The sequence below is a fragment of the Belonocnema kinseyi genome, chromosome 6 (assembly GCF_010883055.1).
Source record: "Belonocnema kinseyi isolate 2016_QV_RU_SX_M_011 chromosome 6, B_treatae_v1, whole genome shotgun sequence".
NCBI classification, from domain to species: Eukaryota; Metazoa; Arthropoda; class Insecta; order Hymenoptera; family Cynipidae; genus Belonocnema; species Belonocnema kinseyi.
The window spans coordinates 12,692,757-12,701,671 of record NC_046662.1 but is presented as its reverse complement, the minus strand read 5'-3'; positions in this window follow the sequence as shown (position 1 = coordinate 12,701,671).

Sequence of the window (8,915 nt, the reverse complement as noted above, 5' to 3'; positions counted from 1 at the left end):
TTACCCATAATTATTATTCAATGTGGACATTTTATCAAATTTTTTTTTAATATCTTTGAATACTTATAAATTCACAACAATTTTATTCAAATCAGTTGAATATTTCGGATTATTAAAATTTTATACGATACACTTGAATTTTTATAAATTTCATCCAATCCCTCTTATTTTACTCACATTTATTTAAATTAACTCGAACTTAATTTAAACCTTGGTATTTTCATGTCAAGTTTGTCGAATTGGCCTTCAATTTTGATGAATTTCCTCGATTTTTTTTTAATTCATTTGAGTTCTTTCAAATTCACTCAATTTCACTCATCGAAAAATTTTATTTTACTTAAATTCTTTTAAATTCACTCGCATTTTATGGAATTAATTTTTTTGAAAATCATATTTGTACAAATTTGCCTGGAATTCTGATAAATTTCATCAAATTCTTTTGAATTCACTTGAATTATTCTAAATGTACTCAATTAAATTTATTTCATAGACATTTTCTTAGCTTTATTCTAAATTCCCTCTAAATTCATTTAAAGTTATTTTAAATTCTTGGAAATTTGGTGAGATTCTCTTGAATTCTTCTAAATGCATTCCAATTTTAATGAAATCAGTTGAATATTTAGGATTAAAAATTTTTTTTATTAAATTAACTAGAATTTTTATGAATTTCATCGAAAAAATCTTATTTTACTTAAATTCTTCTAAATTCACTCGCATTTTATTGAATTAAATTATATTTTTCAGACATATTTGTCAAATTTGCCTAAAATTCTGATAAATTTCATCGAATTCTTTTGAATTCACTTGAATTATTAAAAATTTACTCAATTACATTTATTTCATAGACATTGTTTTAGCTTTATTTGAATTTTATTAAATTCTTCTAAATTCATTCTAATTTTACTGAAATCAGTTGAATAATTTGGATATTTTTCATTTTAATAAATATCCTTGATTTTTTTTAAATTTACCTTATTTTTTATGAATTTCATCGAATCGTTCTTTTTAACTTAAATTCCTCTAAATTCCCTCGAATTTTATTTAATCCTTGGTTTTTTATGTCAAATTAGCTTGGAGTGAATTGTGATAAATTCAAAAGAATTTGATTAAATTCCTAAGAATTCACGGTGAATTTTAAATACTTTAGAGTGAATTAAAAAAAAAGACAGAAAAAATGCAATGAATTAACTGGATTTCAGTGAATTTAGAATAAGTTAGAAAAATTAAAAAATGCAAGGTGAACTGAAAAAATTTTTAGGTAAAACATTTGTAGGATTAATTCATAAGAATTCAGAGTTCATTCCAACTAAAGTAAAATGGAGAAAAATTGTTATGAATAAAATTCAAGGCAAATTCAACAGAATTTAGGTAAAATGAAACAAAAAAAATAACAAATTAAATAAAATTCGAGTAAATTTAGAGAAATTTAAGTGAAATTTTAATGAGAAGAGTAATGTAATTTATCAAAATTTTAAAAATGTACTCAATTCGTTAAATTTGGAATGATTTACGTAAAATTCAAGGGAATTCAAAAGAATTTGATGGAATTTCAAGGTATTAATTACCGTCAAGTAAATGCAGAAGAATTTAGATACATTAAAAAGATGAAGGGTAAATAGAAAACCAATCAAGAGTATTCAACAGAATTAAAAAAAATTCAGGATAATTTAATAACAATTCAGAGTGAATTCCAAGAGAATTCAAGTGAATTGAATTTTTTTAAAATTTAATTGATTTCTGTAAAATTAAAGCAAATTAAAAAGAATTCAATGCATTTCAAGAGAATTCTGTGAAATTTATAAGAAATTGAGATAAATTAAAAATAATTCAAGTGAAAAACGGAATTCTTAAAATTCAAAAAACTTCCATTGACTTCAGATAAATAGGAGAAAATAATTAGTGAATAAGAAGATAATAAAATACCTCAGAATAGAAGCATTTAGGATAAATCTAAAGGAATTTAAAATAATTTAAATCAATTAAAAAAAATTGTAATTAAAATTTTTTAAATAATACAACAAAAAATAAGTCATAACATTTTATTTTTACAATAGGCTTTTAATTTTTTGTTACACCTACCTTATCAGAGGAATAGAGATAATAACAGGACATGTAGAGAAAGTTTAACACAAATCCACAGACGTTTACGTTTATCATGGTCAAGTCATGGAGAATAGTTGCGTACTGAAGCATTAAAATACTCCTGTACAAAAATTATAACTTTATTTTATCAATAAAAAAAGTACAAATTCAAAAAAATAAATAATGTAAATAAAATAAAATATTTTTAAATTACAGAATTCGCAGTAGCGTACTCACATTACTATTCCACCAAGAAAAGGCATGGGATCGATATTTTTAGATGATTTTCGCTGGTATATGTCCTTACATATTAATCTAAAAATATTTGGAAACACTCTACCATTATTTTGTAAGAAAATTGAATAAAGGTATTTCAATTCTCAGTAATTATTTTAAACCAAAGGTAAATTAACTTTGGAATCAAAAATTGTTTTTTTTTACTAAGTTACTTAAAAATAAAAGACTTGAAAAGATAAATTTCCAAATAAGAAAAATAGAATATTACAATTTCCAGGCGAAAAAATAAATTTAAAATAAATTTAAACAAACTAGTTAAATTTTGAACTAAGAACATTTATTTCCTATAATTTAAGTCGAATTTTCAATATAATACACGAATTTTCAACCAAATAATTGAATTCTCAACTAAAAAAGATGAATTTTAAATGAAAAAAAGAAAAGTAACATTTTTAGTCAAAAAAATACATTTTCAACTAACAATAATAAATTTTTAACAAGCAAGTTAAAAGCAATTTCAATAAAAATGCATATAATTACATTCTCATTCAAAAAGTTAATTTTCAACAAAAAAAGAAATAGATTTTCAAAAAATAGTTAAAATTCAGCCAAAAAATAAAAAGATTTTCATACAAAAAATTTCTAATTTTCAACAAAATCATGAGTTTTTAACGAAATAATTGAATTCTCAACTTAAAAAGATCAATTTTTATGAAAAATAAAAATAGTAAATCTTTCAGTTAAAAAAAAAATGCAACAAACAAGTTAAATTTTCAACCAAGAAGATTTATTTTCTACAGAAAAGTCGATTTTCCACCAAATACATGAATTTTCAATCAAATAGTTGAATTTTCAACTTAAAAATATGAATCTTTAACCCAAAAAATAAATTTTAAAGTGGAAAAAATTGAATTTTCAAGAAAAATGCAATAGTTAAATTCTCAGTTAAAAAGTTAATCTTCAACGAAAAGAGAAACAGATTTTTAACAAAATAGTTTAATTTCAACCAAGAAATTAAAAAAAAATTCTCACAAAAGAAGGTGAATTTTCAACAAAATACATGGATTTTTAACCAAATAACTGAATTTTTAACTTAAAAAGATCCATTCTAAATAAAATATGAAACTAGTATAATTTTCAGCTTCAAAAATAAATTTAAAAAAATATTTCAACAATTAAGTTAAATTTTCAATAAAGAATATTAATTTTCTCTAGAAAAGTCGATTTTCCACCAAATACATGAATTTTCAACTTACAAAGATGAATCTTTAACCCAAAAAATAAAATTTAGAGTGGAAAAAAAATGAATTTTCAAACAAATTTAATGGTAAAATTCTCAGTTAAAAAATTAATCTTCAACCAAAAGAAAAACAGATTTTTGATAAACATAGTTAAATTTAAAAAATAGAATAGTTACGTTTACAATTTAAAAACGATAAAAAAATGATAAAAAACAAAGAACATTAATTTCCGACTAAAAGAGTGGAATTGTCAATAAAGTCATGTATTCATTTCGATCTAGATGCACGAAACAACGGAATATAATAGTTTCAACCTAAAAATATAAATTTCCAACCAAAAATCGAATATTACAATTTTCAGTTGAAAAAATTAATTTTCGACAAAAAGCTTAAACAAACTAGTTAAATTTAAACTAAGAACATGATTGTTATATAAAAAAAGTCGAATTATCACTAAAATACTTGAGTTTTAACCAAATAATTGAATTCTCAACTAAAAAAATCAATTTTTATTGAAAAATTTAATTGTTAAATTATCAGTTAAAAATTAATTTTTAAGAAAAAAAAATTTTAATACAATAATTCTATTTAAAACTGCAAGTAAAAAAATAAATTTTCAAGAAAACAGGTCAACTCTTAGATTTTAAAAAAGAGTTCAATTTCTAAAAAAAAGTCGTTTTATAAAAAAATCAAATTTCAACCCAAAAGTGTGCTTTTAATTAAATATTTTAATTCCTACCAGAATAGTTGAATTTTCTGCCCGAAAATAAGAATTTTAGATTAAATAGTTGAATTTTCAACCATAAAGGATGACTTTTTAATGAATTATTAAAATTTTGTTTCTTCGTGTGAACTTCCCGTAATTTTGTGAATCGCAATTTCCGAATAAGAAATTTTAATTCTAAAGATTTACTGCTAAAAGTGAACATTTGAATGGTAAATGTTTCTTTAATAATAGAGACAATAATTCTGTTCTTAATTTTTTAAACCAATTTTCAAATAAGTATTTTATTTGATAATGCAATTTATTACTAAATGTTGGTAAAAATTATTTATAAAAGAGAAAATGTTAATTATTAATATTTTTCATATTGGGAAATAATAATATTCTTAAGATTTTTGTACTGATAAGATTTCTGGGGAATTTCTAAATGATGAAGGGTTTATTTTCAAAGATTAATTTTAAGCTTTGAAGATTTAAAAAAATGTCGAAAAAGAATCTCGAAGATTTTAAGACATTTTTTTTACTTTTGCAGGATTTAACGAATTTTTAGGAAAATTTTGAATTATTTTAAAAGATATTCAAAAGGTTTTAAAATCATTCAAAAATAATTTTAATATTTTTAAACAATTGGAATTAAAATGTAGATTTTGGAAAATTGAAACAAAATTTGAAATTTTCTGTGAATTTTGAAAGGTTTTTAAGATAATACATTTTTTCTAGGATTTTGAAGAGATTAATAATATTTGCGAACTTTTTCCAGATTTTCAACAATGTATTAAATATTTTTTCATTTGAATTTTCTCGAGAGATCTAATAAAATGATACTTAGATACCCTTAAAGCAAATGAATAAATAAAATTGATATAATTATTAGAAATTTTTATTTTGTATTCGAACTTACTATTTCCTTTAAACTATAATTTGCTCAAATTTTTTTTATATTTTTTAACTAAAAAATCTGTTTTGATTCAAAATTTAACATCTTTGTTCAAAATTCGTCTTTTTGGTTTGAAAATTAATCTCTTTTGGTAGAAATTTAATACATTTTTAATAAAATTGCAACTGTTATTTGAACTTTTTTGAATAAAAATATTTTAGGATTGAAATATCAACTATTATACATTTTGTTGAGAATTCACGTTTTTAACTTGAAAATTAAACGGTTTTAGATTTAAAATAAAAAAATTATGGATTGAAATATAACCGATTACATTTTTCGCTAAAGATTTGTCTTTTTTATTCAAAAATTCAAATATATCGTTAAAAGCTTGAATTATTTGGTTAAAAATTAATTATTGTTATTGTTGTAAAATCATCATTTTAGTTGAAAATTCGCCTTTTCAGTAGAACATTAATTTTTGTTTGTTACAAAATTCATGTATTTGGCTGAAAATGAACTTTTCAGTTAAAAATCGATATTTTTGGATTAAAAAATTAATTTTCTGATAGAAAATTCGTCTCTTTTGTGAAATATTTCATCTTTTTTTTTTGGCTAAAAATATAAATTTGTTAAAAATTACTATTTTTTGTTTGACGATTGAACTATTTTATGAAAAATTTGTATTTCTTGGAGGAATTCAACAGTTTTTGATAAAAAAATGAATATCTTTTTAAAATATAATATCAACGATTACATTTTTCGCTAAGGATTTGTCTTTTTTATTCAAAAATTCAAATATATCGTTAAAAGCTTGAATTATTTGGTTAAAAATTAATTATTGTTCTTGTTGTAAAATCATCATTTTAGTTGAAAATTCGCCTTTTCAGTAGAACATTAATTTTTGTTTGTTACAAAATTCATGTATTTGGCTGAAAATGAACTTTTCAGTTAAAAATCGATATTTTTGGATTAAAAAATTAATTGTCTGATAGAAAATTCGTCTCTTTTGTGAAATATTTCATCTTTTTTTTGGCTAAAAATATAAATTTGTTAAAAATTACTATTTTTTGTTTGACGATTGAACTATTTTATGAAAAATTTGTATTTCTTGGAGGAATTGAACAGTTTTTGATAAAAAAAATGAATATCTTTTTAAAATATAATATCAACGATTACATTTTTCGCTTAAGATTTGTCTTTTTTACATAAAAATTAAACTATTTCTTTACAAGTTAAAGTATTTGATTCAAAAGTCATTTTTTCGTTAAAATTTTTTTTGTAGAAAATTAAACTTCTTGGTAGAAAATTGATGTATTTGTATTAATATTAAAATATCAACGATTACATTTTTCGATAAGAATTTGTCTTTTTTACTTAAATATTCAACTATTTCGTTAAATAGTTATTTCTACTTTGTTAAAAAGTAATTTTTTGTTGTTAAAGATTCATTCATAATTTTAGTTGAAAATTCATTTTCTTTGGTACGAAATTAATCTTAATAATAGAAAATTCACTTAATTTTCCGTTGAAAATCCAAATTTATGGATAAAAAAAATAAAATCGTTTTGTAGAAAATACGTTTCTTTTGGTAAATATCTAACCTTTTTTGGAATTGAATTATTTTGTTAAAAATTCGTCTTTTTTGGACGAATTCAAAGGGTTTAGATTTAAAATGAACATTTTTTAGGGATTAAAATATGAACGAATAAATTTTTCGCTGAAGATTTGTCTTTTTTACTTGAAAATGTAACCATTTCGTTAAAAGTTGAACTATATTGTTAAAAAGTAACTTTTTTAAATTGAAAATTCTTTTTTTTTTGTTGTAGAAAATTAAGATGACTTAGATGTATTAAATTGTTTTTGGTAAAAAAATTATTATATTTTTGGACTAAAATATAAACTGTTATATTTTTTTTAACAAAAATCAATTTTGATTTAATTTTAATTTGACATATCTAAAATTGTCAAAAATCTTTTCGAATTCTCTCAAAGATCTTAGGATAATTATATTCATATAATCTCAAAAACAAATAAATAAAAATAAATATAGATAGTTATCCAACATTTTTATTTTGTTTCACAAATTATTTTTCCCGTCAAATCTAAAAAAAATCTCTTTAAGACAGGGTAAATTCCTAACCTGAAAATGAGCAAAAAAGAAATTTTTGAAAAGAATGTAATTTTTATCGATATGACATTCAAATTTTTGAATAGGGATAAGCACAACTTGCATAACAACTAATTGTTTTTTGTTTTTGCTGAATTACTTAAAAAAAAGATTTAGTATCGGATTATCATTTCTCTAAAAACTTTAAATTCCTAACCTGAAAATTATCAAAAAAGAAACGTATGATGTATTGATGGTATTTAAAGTAAAGAATGAAGGTATGGAATTTAATCGACATCATGACACTTGTTGTTTAGGATAGAGATAAGAGCATTCAAATTATACGTGAGAAAATACTTACGTTCCGGCTAACATTTGTCCGATTGTTGAAATCGCAGCACTCGTCGCAACGATCTCTTTATAATCCTCTAAGCCCATTTTGCACTATTGTGTTCTACTATTAGGATGAATTTAAAATTGAAAATCACAGAAGAACACTTTTTTTTAAATCACTGCTTCAAGAATCGCAGACGCGGAGACACTACGGCTAATATCAATGTGCCATGTGCCACTGACACCCCCCCACTCAGTTAACTTGAACGACTTGAATTGACTGCCACTGCCATATAGAGAAGAGAAAAATACCATTGAATATCATTGACACGTCGGCATTCAACAGTACCGTACACATATCAATTTTTAGATTACAAAATTTCACAATATTGGAATGTGCATGTGCACATTCCAATATTGTGAAATTTTTCAATAGAAGCCGTTCTAAGACCACGTAACGCTATTTTCAAGACTTTCGACATTCAGATCAAATTTTTTTCTTTGATTTCATTTGACAAATGGTTAAAGTAAAACACAAAATATACGAACATAATATTGTAACCGAGGGGGAAAGAACTTTTCCCGGTGAAAGTTTCAGATAGAAAATTTTTTATCCTTTTGAATCCGATTCAATTCGATCTAATCCGTATTTGAAACAATGATGTCAATCCAATTGAATAAAATCTAATCTGATTTCAAAACAAAGATCAATCCGACTGAATCCGGCTCAATCCGATTAAATAAGATCTAATCCGAATTCAGAACAAGAATGCCGCCCGATTGAATCTAACCTAATCCCATTGAATCTGGTCTACACCGATTTTAAAACAAGGATGCTAATCTGACTGAATAATGCGACCCAATCCGACTGTGAAACAAGGATTCCTATCCGATTTATTCCGAAGTCAAAACAAGAATAACAATCCGATTGAATACGATCTAACCTGATTTCAAAACAAGGATTCCAATCCGACTGAATGTGAATCAATCCGATTGAATAAGATCTAATCCGATTTCAAAACAAGAATGCCATCTTACTGAATCTGACCCAAACCGATCGTGAAACAAGAATTCCTACCCGATTTAATCCGAAGTCAAAATAAGAATGACCATCCGATTGGATGCGATTTAATCTTATTTCAAAACAAGGATGCCAATCCGACTGAATCCGACTGAATCCGACTGAATCCGACCTAATCCAATTTCAAAAAAAGAATGCCACCCGACTGAATCTGACAATGCCATCGAATCCGACCTAAACTGATTTCAAAACAAGGATGGAAATCTGGCCTAATGTGACCCAATCTGACT